This window comes from Convolutriloba macropyga, chromosome 11 (genome assembly GCF_964194025.1).
Source record: "Convolutriloba macropyga chromosome 11, txConMacr16.3, whole genome shotgun sequence".
In the NCBI taxonomy this organism is placed as follows: domain Eukaryota; kingdom Metazoa; phylum Xenacoelomorpha; order Acoela; family Convolutidae; genus Convolutriloba; species Convolutriloba macropyga.
In genome coordinates this window covers 49681476-49701378 of record NC_134478.1, presented here as the reverse complement: position 1 = coordinate 49701378, position 19903 = coordinate 49681476, and the positions used below count along the sequence as shown (strand labels likewise).

Genomic DNA, 19903 nt, shown 5'->3' with positions numbered 1-19903 from the left:
GAATAATTTCTTAAGGAAAAGTTGTTCCATTAGTGAAAACTAACACAAAACCACTTTCAAAATATCAATTTTGCTCTTATAACGTATATATGAGTCATCAAAGGTCAATTGTACATCATTTTTTTCCCTCTTAATGTACAAGTCCTAGAGAAAATTTTCTTAAGGAAAAGTTGTTCCATTAGTGAAAACTAACAGAAAACTACTTTAAAAAACATCAATTTCGCTCACACAACATATATATGAGTAAACAAAGGTCAATTGTACATCATTTTTCCCCCTCTTAATATATGAGTCATCAAAGTCAATCATACATCATTTTTTTTCATCTTAATATACAAGTCCCAGAAAAAAATTTTTCAGACAAAGTTGTTCCATTAGTAAAGACTAACACACAAAAATACTTTGAAAAACATTAATTTTGCTCACATAACATAAATATGAGTCATCAAAGGTCAATTGTACATCATTTTTTACCTCTTAATGTACAAGTCCTAGAGAAAAACTTCTTAAGGAAACGTTGTTCCATTAGTGAAAACTAACACAAAAGTACTTTAAAAAACTTCAATTTCGCTCACACAACATATATATGATTCATCAAAGGTCAATTGTACATCATTTTTTCCCCGCCTAATATACATGTCCTAGAGAAAAATTTCTTAAGGAAAAGTTGTTCAATTAGTGAAAACTAACACAAAAACCGCTTTGAAAAACATTAATTTTGCTCACATAACATATGTATGAGTCATCAAAGATCAATTGTACATCATTTTTTCCCGCTTAATGAACAAGTTCTAGAGAACAATTTCTTAAGGAAAAGTTGTTGCATTAATGAAAACTAACACAAAACCATTTTGAAAATATCAATTTTGCTCTTTTAGCATATATATGGGTCATCAAAGGTCAATTGTACATCATTTTTTCCCTCTTAATGTACAAGTTCTAGAGAATAATTTCTTAAGGAAAAGTTGTTCCATTAGTGAAAACTAACACAAAACCACTTTCAAAACATTAATTTTGCTCACATAACATATGTATGAGTCATCAAAGGTCAATTGTACATACTTTTTTCCCGCTTAAAGAACAAGTTCTAGAGAACAATTTCTTAAGGAAAAGTTGTTCCATTAGTGAAAACTAACACAAAACCACTTTGAAAATATCAATTTTGCTCTTTTAACATGTATATGGGTCATCAAAGGTCAATTGTACATCATTTTTTCCCTCTTAATGTACAAGTTCTAGAGAATAATTTCTTAAGGAAAAGTTGCTCCACTAGTGAAAACTAACTCAAAACCACTTTCAAAATATCAATTTTGCTCTTATAACGTATATATGAGTCATCAAAGCTCAATTGTACATCATTTTTTCCCTCTTAATGTACAAGTCCTAGAGAAAAATTTCTTAAGGAAAAGTTATTCCATTGGTGAAAACTAACAGAAAACTACTTTAAAAAACATCAATTTCGCTCACACAACATATATATGAGTCATCAAAGGCCAATTGTACATCAATTTTTCCCCTCTTAATATACATGTCCTAGAGAAAAATTTCTTAAGGAAAAGTTGTTCCATTAGTGAAAACTAACCCAAGACCACTTTGAAAAACATCAATTTTGCTCACACAACATATATATGAGTCATCAAAGTCAATCATACATCATTTTTTTTCATCTTAATGTACAAGTCCTAAAAAAATTTTTTTTCAGACAAAGTTGTTCCTTTAGTGAAGACTAACACAAAAACACTTTGAAAAACATTAACTTTGCTCACATAACATAAATATGAGTCATCAAAGGTCAATTGTACATCATTTTTTCACTCTTAATGTACAAGTCCTAGAGAAAAATTTCTTAAGGAAAAGTTGTTCCATTAGTGAAAACTAACGCAAAAACACTTTGAAAAACATTAATTTTGCTCACACAACATATATATGAGTCATCAAAGTCAACCATACATCATTTTTTTTCATCTTAATGTACAACTCCTAGAGATGATTTTTTTAAGGAAAAGTTGTTCCATTAGTGAAAACTAACCCAAAACCACTTTGAAAAACATCAATTTTGCTCACACAACATATATATGAGTCATCAAAGTCAATCATACATCATTTTTTTCATCTTAATGTACAAGTCCTAGAAAAAAATTTTTCAGACAAAGTTGTTCCATTAGTGAAGACTAACACACAAAAATACTTTGAAAAACATTAATTTTGCTCACATAACATAAATATGAGTCATCAAAGGTCAATTGTACATCATTTTTTTCCTCTTAATGTACAACTCCTAGAGATGATTTTTTTAAGGAGAAGTTGTTCCATTAGTGAAAACTAACGCAAAAACACTTTGAAAGACATCAATTTTGCACACATAACATATATATATATACGTCATCAAAGGTCAATTGTACATCATTTTTTCCTCTAAATGTACGAGTTCTATAGAAAAATTTCTCAAGGAAAATTTGTTCCTTTAGTGAAAACCAACAAAAAACTACTTTTAAAAAACATCAATTTTGCTCACACAACTTGTATATGAGTCATCAAAAATCAATTGTACATCATTTTTTTACTCTTAATGTACAAGTCCTAGAGAAATTTTTTTCAGGAAAACTTGCTCCATTAGTGAAAAATAACACAAAACTACTTTAAAAAACATCAGTTTTGCTCACACAACATTTATATGAGTCATCCGAGGTCAATTATACATCATTTTTTTCCCTCTCAATGTACAAGTCCTAGAGAAAAACTTCTTGAGGAAAAGTTGTTCCATTAGTGGAAACTAACACAAAACTACTTTAAAAACATCAATTTTGCTCACACAACATTTATATGAGTCATCGGAGGTCAATTGTACATCATTTTTTCCCTCTTAACGTACAAGTCCTAGAGAAAAATTTTTCACACAAAGTTGTTCCATTAGTAAAGACTAACACAAAAATAGTTTGAAAAACATTAATTTTGCCCACATAACGTAAATATGAGTCATCAAAGGTCAATTGTACATCATTTTTTCCCTCTTAAAGTACACGTTCTAGAGAAAAATTTCTAAAGGAAAAGTTGTTCCATTATTGAAAACTAACACAAAACCGCTTTGAAGAACATTAATTTTGCTCACATAACATATGTATGAGTCACCAAAGGTCAATTGTACATCATTTTTTTCCCTCTCAATGTACATTTCCTAGAGAAAAATTTCTTACGGAAAGTTGTTCCATTAGTGAAAACTAACACAAAACTACTTTAAAAAACACCAATTTCGTTCACACAACATATATATGAGTCATCAAAAGTCATTTTTACATCATTTATTTTCCTCTTAATGTATAAGTCCTAGAGAAAAAATTTGTTAAGGAAAAGTTTTTCCATTAGTGAAAACTAACGCAAAAACACTTTGAAAGACATCAATTTTGCACACATAACATATATATAAGTCATCAAAAATCAATTGTACATCATTTTTTCCTCTAAATGTACAAGTTCTATAGAAAAATTTCTCAAGGAAAATTGGTTCAATTTGAGAAAACCAACAAAAAGATACTTTTAAAAAACATCATTTTTGCTCACACAATTTATATATGAGTCATCAAATATCAATCGTACATCATTTTTTTACTCTTAATGTACAAGTCCTAGAGAAAACTTTTCAGGAAAACTTGCTCCATTAGTGAAAACTAACACAAAACTACTTTAAAAAACATCAATTTTGCTCACATGACATATGTATGAGTAAGCAAACTTCAATTGTACATCGTTTTTTCTCTTAATGTACAAGTCCTAGAGAAAAAATTCTAAATTGAAAGTTATCACATTAGTAGAAGCAAAATTACTTTAAAAGGTATCAATTTTGCTCTTAAAAATTGTATATGAGTAATCAAAAGTGAACTAAACCTTTTTTATTGTGTGTACGATTAATAGAAAAAAAAATTATTTAACGGAATTTTCCTTGGGTAAAAATTTCTGCAGTTTTAAAAATTAAATTTAAAAATTAAGTTGCCGAAAATTCTCCAAAAGTTTTTTTGTTTCATTTTCTCTCACTTCACACCTGTGAAAAATTTGAATTGACGCCAAAAACTTTTTTACATAAGATATATAAAGCAAACATCGAAATAAATCTATATCATTCAATCAAAGTTCCTCAATGATATCAAATATTTCTCGCTTAAACTTTTTTGCAGGCTTAATGTCATCCTACTTGATTGAAATAACGGTCTCAAAAAGCACTAAAAACTCCTTAATAGTTTTATTTATTTGTCATTGGAGGTATACAAACATTGATTGCAACCAAACTTTCCGACTAAATTCCGTTAGTACTTTCAAACATAACTAAAATTGTCAAGAAATATTTAAAATTGTCCATGAGTCATCAGAGATTTAAAATTCATAGTAAAAACATTTCTTGTAGGTAACTTTTTTATATAAATCAACTAAGGATTTTAACAGAAAAAGATTTCAATCTCACTAACAACGCTATGCGCATTTTTAGAGTCTTTCTCTTATTTTTAAACAAAACAAAATTTCATCCTAGAGGCTGTACAAATGTTAAATTTATGTGAGACCAAAAACGTACGAACGAGTTCATCTATAAATAATCTAAAATCAACATAAATTTTAGATAGAAATCTATGAAAAATTAGAGCAAAAGTTTTTTATCATTAATTAACAAATAATGAATTGTTTTTCAAAACCATCCTAAAACAGTTAATAAACGTTTCCAGCAGTCCGTAGATGAAACTAGTTCTTATTAAATGTCATAAATTAAAAGAAATAGTTCAAAGATTTTCTCTAAAATTGTTTTTGTATTAGAAACAAAAACTAATATAGAATGGTTCAGACCTTTTTGTTGAAGAAGCATTTATTTTGGAGTGCTGATTCGTTTGGCAGCACCGAAATAGAATTTCAACATCAAGAATTTTGTCAAAATTACAGTATGAACTATGAACATTATGCACTACATATTTATCTGTAGTAACATTAATTTTCAAACAATTTAGAGAACCGAAAAAAACTTTAGCTGGATAAAAGTTGCATATTTCGTAATCAACGGCAAATTTCAGCATCAGTTTTACATTATCTCTTTCTGAGTGCAGGATCAGCAATGTCAAGTTTTGTTCAACTGAACAATAAATTAAACGAAAATCTAATACTGATTGGTATGACAAAGATCAGCAAGACAAAAATGCTACATGAGTTGCTCAAAAAAGTCCACTTTTCAAAAAATTTTATGCTAGAAAAAGCATCGATTGAAAATCACAAAACTACAATCCAGAAATCAATTGGGTAGACTATTTCTCCTTCAGGAAACTATAGAGTTCTTTTACATTCTAATCGAAGTTTATGATAAACTCACCAGATGAAGTAAAACTGAAAAACAAATGTTTTCTGGGAAAAAATTAGGACAACTATCTGGATTTCAACAGTTTTTAATGTGCTCGGTTTTCGTCAATTCTAGCTAGAAATCGAAAAGACGTGATCCTGTTGTTTGCAGGGTACGATAAGAAATTAGTGTGCTCTGAAAATTGATATGTAAAACATGATTTGGCTCTCAGTCGTTTAACTTTTGATTGACTGTTGAATTAATTGTTCTTCAACCAAAAAAATTGTTCTCATTTGAATTATGAGAAAATTCTTTATAAACACCAAGATCACAATTATCAATTCTAAAATTTTATCAATTTTTTCACCATATTGCATCCAGAAATTGCTTTTATCAATTTTTTTTTGAAAAAAAAAGCAATAAAAAATTTAGAGAAACCCGAAATGTCAACAATGTGATTCTGTCACATTTGATTGCTAACATATTTGACTGAAAGTAAAGGATTTTCCTGGCAGTTTTTAAAACACAACCCAAAAATAAAATGTCAAGGAGAAAAAGTTGGCCGGAAACTTTCTATTCAGATATAAAATTCATGTGTATTAAAATAAAACTTGCCAGCCACATCAGCCATAAAAACTTAAGTTCCTTATCTTGATTTTATCCTGGGTTCTCTGGGTCCACACAAAAAGTAAAATCTTTCCAACGCATACATCAAAAAGCAAAGAGACATTAGAGAGACAAAAGTACTACAAAAAAGAATCCTTGCTTAAAAAACATTAATTTTGAGGCTTGCAAAAACTATGGATTAGTTGTCCCTTTCGTTCCCAATGAATTAGTTTTGATTTGTAAAAACTCAACAACAAAAATCTAATGAAATAAGTTTAATCTTAGAGACTTGAATCTAGTTGTTGCAAGTGGTTGCAACATATAGAGTTTCCAAATTTTTAATCCTGAACTAAAACAAAAACCAATTTTTGGAAAACAAAACAGAGGTCTAGCCATGTTTTTGTGTTATTATCACCAATTATCTCATCAGTTTAAGCCCAGTATTTTGAAAGAAACTTTTTTCCGACACATAAAACTGCGTTTCTATCCAATATTTCCCAGAATTTGGAATCACTTGCAAAAAGTTAGAAATTAAGTGTTCTAGACGGTTAGGTTTCAGCTTCATTAACGAGGTTTGCGCGTAATCAAACAAATTAATGTGATACACGTAAATATTTGATGGAAAAATTAAAAAACAAACGCAAATTATAAAAGCCCAAATTTTTCTAAGGAAAATCATTTTAAAGCATTCAACAACTACGAACCAGTCGCTTGGATTGTATTCAAGCAGCTTTTTTTCCAAACTAATTTTTTGAAGGCACAATATTTCAAACAAATTACAATTGTACGTCTTTTTTTTCTCTTAAAAACCAGCTGCGCGTATCCTAAAACCAAGAAACATCCTATTTAGTGGAATTTTGACTTTTTAGGAAAGAAACCGTTTGAACGCGGCCATAAAATGGGTAAAAAACCAACGAAAATGTACAATGTTAGCATTTTTTTTAAATTTTTGTTTTCTAATGAAGTCCGACAATTTTACATTTGCTATTTCAAATGCAGATCTATTTTTTAATGATTGTATTAGAGTGAATTTTAATAATATCATTCCTTGTCAGCTCGAAAGAAATGAAAAACCAAAAAAAAATAATGCAAGGTCAAGATCAATTAAAACACTGAATTCATAGATAGCATCTCTCAAGAGTTGTTAGGGAATAGGTTAGGTGATTAGGTTTCTTATATTCCTTGCATAATTTTAAATACTATATATGATCCGCGGATGAGTCTTTTTAGTATGTTTTTTTTAAATGAGTATCAGTAATCAAATATTTATAATTTTTTTCTGTTAGATGAAGACTTTCAGTTGTGACGAGTGCTAGAAGAAGTACAGCAGGAAAGAAAATTTATTGCAACATATGGAGAAGGAGCACAACATAAACTATGCGAAAATAGCAGCCTATGATTGTGGAGTTTGTGTTAGCAATCTCAAAGAGTGCAGAAATGTAATCCGTCATTTGAAAACAGTTCATGGATGTCGGACGTACACAAAGTGCAAAGCATTGTAAACAAATTTATGACCACAATTCATCGTTTGCTATACTTGAAGAGGACGCTCACGGGACTCACACAGAGGTCCTAGAGAAAGTTAAAAGCAAGATTGATCAACAGAAGTCTAAACATGCGATCGAAAAATGTTTCTTGTCGTTCAGGTTACGAGCGGGCAACAAAATTGGTGTCTTTAATTTTGCTGCAGAGCATCTGGAAAACCTGAAATTGGTTTTGGAAAACAAAATAGCAGAGCTTGGACCTTTGAAATTTCAGCTATCTGTTTTTGTACAGATGTTGACACCAACAGATGACACCAAAGTAGGCTGTCATGCAAACACAAAGTCAATAGTTCTAACAACAGAACCATCAGATGATGAAATTTTTGAAATGATTGACCAAATGAACAATTCCATCCAAATTTTTTCAACCGGCGGAAGTGGATTTGTGGTTACGAAAATTGATCATTTGGATATCAACATTAACAAATTCAATCCCATCAGAGGAAGCAGTAACATTGCTACGCCAGCTGCCCTAGTGGGAAACAACTTTCTCCTAAATATTCGAAACAATGGTAACAAATGTTTTGCATACTCATTACTTGCTGCATTGTATCCTGAGAACAAGAACCGAGAGAGGCAAAACAAATACAGGCCAAATATGCACACACTGAATTTTGATAATATCTAGTTCCCGATGTCCTCAACGGATGTTCCAAAATTTAAAAAGCAAAACAATATGCGAATTAATGTTTTTGGTTTCGAGAAAAACAAATTTTACCACTTTCTTTGTCTAAAGTAAAAACAAAAAAAATTATTCCATGGTTGCTGCTGACCGATGGATTTACTAGTCATTACTGCTTGATAACGAAATTTCATGCTTTCATGGCCCGCCAATTCAGTGGTAAAGAACACCACCGTTACAAGTTTTGCGAACGTTGCCTTCACGGCTTTCAAGACGCCCTATCACTTGAAAAACATTTGAAATTGACTCAAAAATTGAATTTACAAACTGGTATAAAACGTTCTCAGTTCCTTTAGTTATTTACGCCGACACAGAGGCTGTCAGCCTTAAGCATGACACTTTTCGTCAGAATCCTGGCACTAGCTACATCTTAAACAAAGAAATTCAGAAATTTTGCGCTATAGCTTTCTGAGCTGTTGATAAAAAATATGGAAGTTATTATTGTAGCTTGGAAGGTGAGACTAATATAGCTTTGAAGGTGAGAAATGCATCCAAGACTTTTTCCGTGGCTCCGAGAGAACGCTAAATCTATTTCTGTGAGAAAACAGAAGCATAAAACTCTCATAATATCTGATGATGAACGGATGAGATGATTGATCAGGGTACAAGATGTGTTATTTGTCAGAAAAAATTTGAACGACGTAAAAGTGATCCATCATGATCACTTTACGGGTGAAATCTACGGAGTTGCACACAACAGCTGCAGTCTGAAGCTTCGTACGCAAACTTTTACGGCTATTTTCTTCCACAATCTAAGTAAAAATGACGCACATCATCTACTGAAATACATTGAAATACAATCGGAAGAAAAATTGACAGTAATTCCTTGCAACAGTGAGACATACATCTCATTCTCGTTCTTTGTTCCTGTTGGTAGAACAAAAGATGACGAGCTACTTTACGAAGAGTTTCGTTTCCTGGACAGTTTTTGTTTTTTATCGGGGAGTCTTGACAATCTGGCTACAACACTCAAAACAAAAGACTACATTCAATTATCTAACCATTTCCCAAAACAAGTCGACATTTTGCAAAAGAAAGGAGTTTTCGCATATTCGTTTCTCGATAGATTTGAGAAACTCTCTGAAAAGTCGTTGCTTCATTATGGTGATCAGTGGATCAATCCACTGTCTGGTCAAACTGATGTTTCTGAGGAGGATGTTTGGCATGCTAACAAAGTTTGGAATATGTTTGGCTGCAAAAACTTTGGTGACTATCTCATGTTGTATCTCAAAACTGATGTCATTCTTCTGGCTGACATGTTTGAAAAATGCCGGAGACTGTTTGATCAGGTATATGGATTAGACCCCTGTCATTACTATAGTGCACAAAATACTTCATGCAATGCAATGCTGAAAACAACTGAAGTGAAACTGGACTTGCTCTCTGATACAGATATGTTGTTGTTTTGTGAGGGAGCAATCCGTGGAAGTTTGAATGGAATTGGTGAAAAGCGGTATATGAAAGCTAACAACAAATACTTGGATGAACTTTGATGAAGAAAAACCGAGTACGTATGGACTTTTTCTGGAAGTCGTTAACTTATACGGTGGAACAATGATGAAAAAACTGCCAACCGGAGGACTTGAATGGTCAGACATCAGTTTCGACAAGGTCATGCAAACATCTGAGGAAAGTGATGTTGGGTACTTTGTTATGCTTGACCTGAATTATCCTAGCAACTTACATGACTGTCACAATGATTTTCTTTTGGCTGCTGAAAAGTCAGCAATCGATGTGGAGATGCTTTGTCAGTATCAATTAGAATTGGGGAACAAGACCAGTCAAATCCCGAAGCTTCTCGAAAAGTTTCAGTAAAATTAAAATTATGCATGTCATTATTCAGTTCTGAAGTTTTATTGTCAACAGGGGCTCCAGTAACAAAACTATATAAGGCTCTTAAGTTCAACCAGAGTGACTTTATGAAGTGCTATATTGAACAGAATAAAAAGTTGCGCCAGCAACCCGGTAAAAGCACTTTTGAAAAGAACTTTTTCAAGTTGTCAAACAATTCATGCTTTCGAAAGACGATGGAAAACCTGCGATGTTGATACAAGATGGTATTTGTTGAAAATGAGGAGAAAGCAAAACTCTACTTCAACAAGTACAATTTGAAAAATTTACCATTTTTCGAGAGAACCTAGTCGGGATCACTCTTAGCCAGAAAGAGACCAGGTGGAATAAAGCAAATTATCTGGTCGCTGCTATCTTAGATCTGTCAAAAATACACATGTACAGGTTTCATTATGAAGAAATCAGGCCTTTGTTTGACAAAAAAGCTCGTGTAATGTAACGTGACACTGATTCTCTCTCTTATGAAATTGAGACAGATGGCATACACGAAGATCTTGTACAGCTGAAACATGTACTTGATTTGAGTGATTATCCCAAGGATCATCAATTACATAGTGGATTGAACAGAAAAGTGCCACTAAAATTATCAGATGAGCTGAAAGATGACATTGTGACGGAAGAAGTTTTTCTGAAACCCAAAACCTACTCTGTAAAAACTTTGCAAACAATCAAACCAAGTACCAAGGGTGTGAGCAAACATGTGAAAAAGACACTTTATCATGATAAATTCAAAGATGTGCTCAAATCCAAATCACCATTGAGAAAACTAGTAAGATCAATAACTAGTGACAAACACACACTCAACATAACAGAGTCTAACAAAATTGCTTTGAGTGCATTTGACGATAAATTTTATTATCTGAGTGATGGCATTCGCTCATATGCTTATTGACACTACAAAATTGGTCAAAAACATAGAACACATCCGGAATGAACTCTTAAATCCTATATTGAGATCAGTGAATGTGAAACCACCAGAGATTTAACTGAACAACTGTACAGTGAGATTGAAGAAACATATTCAGCTCTCGATCCTGGGTTCTGGAAAACTTCTCAAATTGAGCCCGATGATGAAGAAATACTTGATCTTGATGCAGCGCCCAAGGAAAAGCCGTTCTCAATATGTCCGTATATCAATTTCGAAGCAGAGGAAGAGCCACCTGCAAAGAAGCAACGCTTGTACAGCAAGCGTTAAACATTGATGATGCTGCCCAACTCCACCCTGGTTGGGAGTCTCAAGAAGTATTGACGAGGAGATGCGAACACCTGCGACTGCTCCGCGCAGGAGCTTCTTGTAACAATAACAGCTCTAATAGGGGATAGCTGCCAACTCCACCCCGGTTGGGGTCTCAAGAAGTATTGACTAAGAGATACAAAAACCTGCGACTGCTCAGCCCAGGAGCTTCTTGTGACAACAACAGCTTTTATAGGGGATAGCTGCTCAACTCTAACCCGGTTGGGGTCTCATAAAGTATTTACGAGGAGAAACAACAACCTGCGACTACTCCGCGCAGGAGCCTCTTCTGACAATAACAGCTTTTATAGGGGATAGCTGTCCAACACCACCCCGGTTGGGGTCTCAAGAAGTATTGACAGGAGATAAAACAACATGCAACTGCTCCGCGCAGGAGCTTCTTGTGACAACAGCAGCTTTTATAGGGGACAGCTGCCCAACTCTAACCCGGTTGGGGTCTCAAGAAGTATTGACGAGGAGATAAAACAACCTGCGACTGCTCCGCGCAGGAGCTTCTTGTGACAACAGCAGCTTTGTAGGAGATAGCTGCCCGACTCCACCCCGGTTGGGGTCTCAAGAAGTATTGACGAGGAAAAACAAAACCAGCGACCGCTCCGCGCAGGAGCTTCTTGTGGCAACAACAGCTTTAATAGGAGATTACAGGGACTTCTTTTTTCATTCGTGCCTTTCCTGAAATATCCAGATGTCCAGACAACACAAATAGATGTTGCTGACGGAGCAGTTTTAAATGGTTTTATGCATAAAACTGAAAGTGACTTAAAACTGAATGTTGTCTCTTAAATTTTTATTAGATGTTTGTTATAAGTTTATGGTTTGTTCTTTACCTTGCTTTATTAATTTAATTTCTTGGTTTGTTTCATTTTTAAGATATAAAAAAATTCAAAAGTTCCAATCCGCCCTTCAAAAAAATATGGTAGTTTGATATCCTCTGAGTCAATAATTAACGATCAAGAGACAAGATAACCGCGGAGTTTGAGTAAAAAACCCATAAAAAAGATACCTCTCTATTTCAAAATGAAGTTGAGGTACGTCTATTAAATATTCAAGCAACAATCCTAACATGCAGGGAATAATTGCCAAGAACTTTCCATCCGCACGCAAGATCGAACATGTTTGGGGAAAAAGAGCAAAAAAGTGAGTCAGGGTGTATAGGTTTGTTACTACTCACGGGCTTGGGCAAAAAAATATGCGCCCCGTTTTTGACGAAAAAGAGAACAACGTGAAGGTTAGCAGCTTAAAGTTAACGAACTTGTCTGGATAGTCTAAAAGGGACTGAGACCATATATTAATATCGAATTGCTCGCCTCGAAGACCTTCAAAACTGATCCGACAGTTGCCCGCAGTTTGCTTTGACAATCGTTGTTTACATGCGCTCAAAGCTGCATTTTCTGAAGTTTTTTCGGCTTCGGCCGGTTAACATTATTCAGACTTTCAACATCATCAAATACGCGAAATTATAGTAAAACGCTAGCCAATGAAATGTGATATTCGAAAGAATTAGTGGATTTTTTCCGTTGGTGCCCTCCAGCTTAAATAGTGCATATTATTTGCCCAGACGCACGTGCAATACTTTTATATGATGATTTACTATGTAATTGCACGTGCTCTGTAACAGGCGGAGCATAACCTACTAGGGGGGGAGTGGGGTTATGCTCCCCTACTCTTGCACAAACCGAAAAGATCCGAATTAGTTATAGAGCTTCACAATATAGAAAATTTTCAGTGGTTGAAGATAGTTAGCCGAACAAATTTGATACGCACATCATCAATTATGTTGATGAAGTTTGGGATCTATTCAGTTCCCCCACTCCCCCCAGTGTGTTTTACGCCTTCCAGTTAAAAATTATATGTTGTTATATAGCACGTTACTATGTAAGAAAATAGCACGTGCGCCTGGGTGGGGGGGCGTAAAAAATATAAGCTCACTAAGCTGGGGGGGGGGGGGGGGGACAGAATAGATTTTTAGATAGATATTTTAAAGTTGTACTCTAATAGCTGCTGACCGGCTCTGCAATTAAGCAATAAAAAAGACGCAAGTCAGTTGATCAACAAGTGCAGCAGATTGTTTATGTTTTTCGAGCATTTTCTTTTTGGTAAATAATTAAAAACTCGCTAAGCAAGAAAGCTGACATCAACTTTCGCGCCGATCGATTTCTCAGATTTATAATAATCTATTTTTATAACAGAGAAAAATAATAAATATACCCGAAGCTAACAGATGATATCGTTGCAATTGATACCAAAATTAGATAAGAATAATGATCATTAAAAAGAAATGTTATTGAGTTTTAATAACAGACGTACTGGCGAAGTCTACAGTTGTTGCACGAACTCTTGTTTAGATCTGAAAGAAAAATAATTAAACAGACTTCTATCGAATAGAGTTAGATGGTCTTCCACTCATATTTTGTGTTCAAGATCACTTTTATATTTAAAATAAAGCTACAAGCAAAGACCATTAATAATTTGAATGAGCAAAAAATATGGCCACTGTATTTCTCAGAATTCAGTTATTGATTATTGTAAGTTTTGTGGTTTCTTCAACTACTGATCCTACTTTGACAATTGATATCAACCAGGGCCAATCAATTCAATTGAAATTGATTTCAGCAGTTCTCATTTCAATGATGTGCTTTTTCGTTATTCTCGTGTTGGTCACCATCTTCAAAAACCGTAATATTTTTCGGTTGGTTAGTAAGCAAGTTTTTTCAATAACTTTTAGGTGAATAAAATTCTGGAAAACTCACAAGTACATTTTAAAACATCAAGAATAACATAAGGAATGTAACTTATTTCAGTGCGAATACGAACTAGTTGCATTTTTCTTAGTTTTCATTTTTTCACCGATAGTTTACAGCATGTTAGTCTCAATGTTAGTCCTCTCCAATCGTGGTTAAATAAATATATTGAGAATCTAAGTGAAACGCTGACCAAGAATAAGAGTTCAAATCCTAATTTACTCATAGTTATTAGGGGAAATAGAGTATAAATATTACAGCTGCTCTCCTATCAAATACAAGGGAAAGTTTACAACGCCCAGTTCGTTTCAGTGGTTTCAAATCTGGCCGAAAATTGTGTTTTTGCAGTTAACTTTTGTGAACTGTATTATCCGCTATACTGTAGAACATCGTTGCATTAGTTGTTGCCAATTACTCAAATTAACTAATCGCTTAGCTTTGCTGTATAACGAACAACTTCGCTTGAATAAATCAAATAACTCAAAATTTCAAATAATTAATTTGGTATCCACGGTTATCGTTGTCTTTGATCAATCAAATGAGATCGCGTTTGTTAACTGTTTCGTTCGCCGTAGAAGTTGGTATCCGCGGTTATCGTTGTCTTTGATCAATCAAATGAGATCGCGTTTGTTAACTGTTTCGTTCGCAGTAGATCACCACTTTGCCGATTAATTAAGTTCGGCAAATACTGTTTACGAAATCTGTGAGATCTGTGAGATCTCGCAGATACTGTTTACTTCCTTATGAGGTTTGCATCGGCTTGAGTTTGTCGGAAGAGTTTTCAATGAGCAAAAAAATCTTCTGCACATGGTAGATAGGATAAGCAAAAGTTCTAGTTGCCAAGCGAGAAGTGATTGGGAGAAAACGTTTCCATGTCATTAACGTCTGAACTGACTGGATTCAACGGTTTTAAGTTCAATGTCTGCTCAACAATACACATGGTTGTTGCAAGAATATTTTCGTTGACTCATCTGTTCCCCAACACTGCATACATTGCCATCTTGTAATTTCTCACCAACCGTTCCTAAACTCCTCCAAAACCAGGTGCTGCGGGTGGGTTGAACTTCCATCTGATTCCTCGTTGAATTAGATGTTTTTCAATACCTCCTTTGTTCAAAGCTGCAAAATACTCGGCAAATCCGCGGTCAGCTACAAAAAGGTTGATCGCGTTGTCGCTGATTATTGTGTTCGGTTTGCTTCTTCGCGCATTCAATTGCATAATTGCATTGAGACAACAATCTGTGTCGAATTTGGGTAAAATTTCTATTTGCACCGCTCATGTAGTTCAACATGTGAACAGACAACACCATTGCTTTCCGTCTTTTCGCCAAGTCTTTACATTGAAAGGGCCAAAGTAATCAAATCCAACATTTGTAGAGGCATTTGGAGCATCTAACCATTCTTCGGGTAGATCGGCCATTACTGGTGCTTTCGTTTGTGCTCTGCTTTTGCTGCAGGTAACGCACTTCTTCTGGATTGATCTTAAGGCGTTTCGTAAGCCTAGAATCCAGATCTTTTGTGAACAATGTTTCTCATTTGTTCTGTGCCCTCGTGTTGATTGTCCTTGTGCTCGTTTCGCAAAAATAATTTAATCACGTGAAGTTTCCAATAAAGCCTTATTGGATGCTTCGCCTTGAAGTTCAAAAGATTTTTGCTTATTCTGTTTTTGACGCGAATAAAATTTTCTTCATCTGGAAAGGTTCTTCTTCTGTAGTACTTTGGTGCCCTTTGGATTTTTTTCAATTTTTGAAGATTTTATCTCTTCACCAAACTGTTCTTGTTGTAGTATTTGGAAGATGATTGCTTTTGCCTTTTCTCTTTCTTAAACACTGACTACAAACGTTGCTGATTTGTATTTGCTCAATGCTCTCTGTATTTATGCCTGTGTTTTCAGCAGTCTGTTGAAGTTACTGAATCGTTCCCATTGAATAACAGCTCTCTTTACTTCAGCTTGTATCATGAAGACTGATAAAGGTATATTCTATTCATCTGAGGCAAAGATTAGCGTCACTTGCTGTGGCCACTCGCTTTGTGGTCGCTTCAGCCCGGCTGGCCCATTGAGCCACTCACTTCTCTTGTGTTCCTCAATGTTGATTGCACTGGTACCAAAGTCCGCTGGGTTGTAGATATCGCTCACATGTTTCCACTGTGAAACATCAGTTTTATCCAGTATCTCAGCTACTCAATTGACCAAAAACACTTGTTGTTTACGATGGAAACTATAAATCCACTGCAATACTGAAGTTGATTCTGCCAAAAATTGCAACGAGTTGTCTTCAATTAGTGCTACTTGACTATCTGTTTTTTTCGACCTCACTGACAAGAGTGCCGCTTCTAAGTCCAGTCGGGTTATTGAAAGATGATTCTTAGGTGCCACTCTGCATTTTCCTATGACAAATGTTAAATCAGCTGAATATTCTTTCAGTTGTGAACGTAGATAGGCCACTGCACACATCGTGTCTTCAGATGCGTCAGCAAACACATGAAGCTCGGTTTTATCCCTCTCTATGTTGAAGTACCTTCTATCGATGCTTGTTTCAGCTACAATTGGATATTGTTCTTTCCATCTGACGAATTTAGCTCATTTACGAGGCTCCAGTTTGTTGTCCCAATGTTGTCCATTCTGAGTCAAAATGCTTTTCAGAAGTTGTCTCATGTGAACACTGAACGGAGCAAAGAATTCAATCCCGTCGAACACTGAATATACCAGCGAAAAATCCTCCTTTGAGTAATAGAAGCTTCTGCCCTATTCGTACCTCTGCACAATTGAAGACTATCATCAATAACAGTACAATGCAGTCATAGCACTAGGGTGCCTCTGCATTGGGTTCCACTTCGACTTGCTTCGTTTTGCTGATTGTTTTCACGTTTTTTGGGTTCTTGCATCGGTAAAAGCATCGTTGATGCTTATCCACTTCTTCAATTCAAATCCATGTTGTGACATAAGAGGTTGTAGTTGATTGAAGATTTAAATTGCTTCTTCGAGGGTTTCTACTGATTTGATGATATTGTCCATGTAGAAGTTGTACTGTATTGCTTTTGCTGCGATTGGATAAATTTTTTTGTTGTCGGGTCCCACTCCTATGAGAGCAGAGTTTTCACATATTGAAGAACTCTTACGTCCAAATGCATGACGCCGATTTTCATATAATTCAACAGGTTATTTAGTCCTTGGACGCAATAGAAACCTCAAGCAAGTTCTATCCTACTCGAGAAATTGCACCTGTAGAAACATCGATTCGATATCAGCCGTTAGCGCTATTGGTCTTTCCCGAAATTTGAAAATTGTTCATATCAACCCGTGTTAAAGATCAGGTCCTGCTAGTGGTTTGTTGTTGAGGCATACTTCTTTGTACTTTGATGCAGCATTGCATATACGTCTTACTTTGCCAGGCTCATTCGGACTTAGATCTGGATGGTGTGGCAAATAAAATTATATCCCAAAAATGCTTTTCACTTCAGACTAGTCCAATATCTTAACGAATATCTTTTCTTCATCTGTATCTATTGACTGTTGATGCAAGCTCTTCAGTTTTCTGTCACTTTGGAATCTTCGCCCCAATAAGTAAAGCTGACCCAAGGCTGAGCTGCAGTTGTTCGGTAGGTTTGGATCTGGTTTACTCAGCAGCATTCCCATTTCGCACCGCTCGCCTGTGAACTTTGTCCTACTTTCTATCATCTTTTGTGCCCTTAGTTCGTTTTCTGACTGACTGACGACGTTGATTTTGGAAGCCTAGGTTTCCATGACGTTTCGATATTCTCAGCCAATTTCACATCTTCTGCGAAAGCAAAATGACAAACATTTTGTCTTCTCTTGCCCGTCATGGCTCCACTGAAAACCCATCCTAGCTCCGCTGGACTGGAACCACAAAAACTTCACTTTGTGTTCGTATCTTGTAGTCCAATGGGCGTTGTAGCTCATAAGCATCTCGACCGAGGATGATGCCAAATTCCATCAAATTGAAGCTTTTGTTGGGTAGAACACTCAAACGATTGAAGCTTTGCTTCAACTTGTTGTAGTTGTTATTTTTGTTTAACAAGGAGAATGGCGCTTCGATTGAGTGCACTTTAAAATGTAGCCCCTTTATTGTGAGAGCAACTTCTTCTGTCTGCCTTTGTTCCGTGTATGCCAGCCATGTTGAGCGTCACATCGGTGCCTTGGGCTCGTAATCTTTCTTGCACACCATTGTCGATGAATGAAACCGTTGATCCTCTATTGAGGAAAGTGTATGTGTTCAGCATGTAGCCACCGCTCTGTGTTGTGACAGGAACTGTATTGTGACAGGATCTGAAGGAAGCTTGTAACTTTGTTACTCTGGTTGATTGTTGCTGCGCTTACGTTGAGTGCTTGATTGCCCTCGTCCATTTGGTTTTTCGTTTTCGAGTGTAGCAATCGATAGTGCTTCTTGGTGCATCCATTAATACAGCACGCAAAACTTTACAATCTTTGATTGCATGTCCTTTGCCTAGACATCCGTAACATAAGCGTTGCTCTCTGACTGCTGAGTACCGATTGCTCCCAATCATTTTTCTGAATAATCGAAGTTCCGAGTTTTTTGAGTGTAATTAGCCAGAGGACAATGATCACTTTGCCTTTGCTTTGTTTCTCTCATGTTTGAACTAGCACTGAAGTTCAATGTTTTCGAGATTTGTTTATCTTTATTTCTGCTTCGGTTTTCTTCCTCTTGCACTCCCTTGAAAGCCGAAAACCTTTCATGCACGAATGCTAATCTAGATAGCCATTTTTGCGTTATAATCGGATCAGGTCAGCCTCTATCTCTATCATCAACATTGAACCACCACTTTTACCGCCATATAAAGTGTCCACTCTGCCCTTTCGAGAGTGTTTCAATCGAAATTGTTAAATTTCAGATTTTGTAGGTTACTACTACCTGAATAACTACCACTGTATTGCAGAACAGCTCCGTGAGAAACGTCCCAGTCTTCAACACTTGAGGAACGGTTGCATGAGCTGCGAAATCGTGACAATTGACTATGCCTGTACACTTCAAGGGTAGCGTCGAAGCAAGCTGTTGATCGATCTGTTGTAAGACGGTTGTCAATTCTACTGGCTCAGTCGGAGACGTCTCCCTTCTTTAGGGTCCAGTTGAAGGGTCAATTGTCTCCAGCAATAGTTGATTGGGAATGAACATCATCCTTCTCTAATGCTGTTCTGTTCACTTTGCGCTCTAGCTCACGCTCTTCCTCCAATAGTTGACGCTTGGTTTCCAGTTCTTTCGCATGCATTTCTGGTTTTGGTTTTCTCCGTTCGAACCGTGTCTGTTCCGAACGCTTCTTAGATTCAAATTCGATATGGACTATGCTTGTTGGGAAGGGCCACGGCTTAATGTAAGAAGAATCAACTGTGAACTTTACTGATGGGGCCGGCTTTTATATTTTATACCCATTCTTAAAAAATGAACATATTAAAAAAAACATATTCTTAAAAAATTGAAGATATTGAATTTCTTTGTAACCAAGTTCGCAGATTTACCAATCAAGAAACCTAAAGAAGTCTAGATTTTTAGCAAACCAATGAAACAGAATTAACAGCTAATCTGCTCTGTACCTCTATTTATTAGAACTTCGTTCCGCAATGTGAAAATTTGAGAATTTCAAAGTCAGTTATGTTTTCAGTAATTCAGAGTAAAGTTAAGCTGCACAATCAAATAAAATGATCTACAGAAACAAGATAGAGTAACAAGTAGTATACTGCTCAAGTAGCATGCTTCAATACGCACTGTATGTCAATTTAATATGACCAAAATTGCAAATTTCAACTGGTTTTTGGTAACTTTTCACGCTCCTTTTATGCTGATAGTCACGTAGGCTTACATGTCAAAATTGAACCTCTGATTGGTTGTAGATAAAGATTTTGACATAATTTGAACAGTTTTCCATAACGTCATCTTTTCAGTG

The 19903-nt window shown here is 35.3% G+C and overlaps 1 protein-coding gene and 1 long non-coding RNA gene across 3 annotated transcripts in view; one reads left to right on the top strand and one right to left on the bottom strand.

Moving 5' to 3' along the window:
- Positions 1 to 19903, bottom strand: part of LOC142349159 (low-density lipoprotein receptor-related protein 2-like) — a 341838-nt gene that overhangs the window by 144543 nt on the left and 177392 nt on the right. The window lies entirely within an intron of this gene.
- LOC142349316 (uncharacterized) overlaps positions 1 to 19903 on the top strand; it is a 55310-nt gene that overhangs the window by 26496 nt on the left and 8911 nt on the right. Inside the window, exon 1 of one of the 2 annotated variants that reach the window (XR_012760816.1) lies at positions 13457 to 13936. The exons of the other annotated variant lie outside the window; for it this stretch is intronic. This is a non-coding gene — a long non-coding RNA (uncharacterized LOC142349316). Of the gene's footprint in view, positions 1 to 13456; positions 13937 to 19903 lie in introns of those variants that run through there. 2 annotated transcript variants of the gene reach the window in all.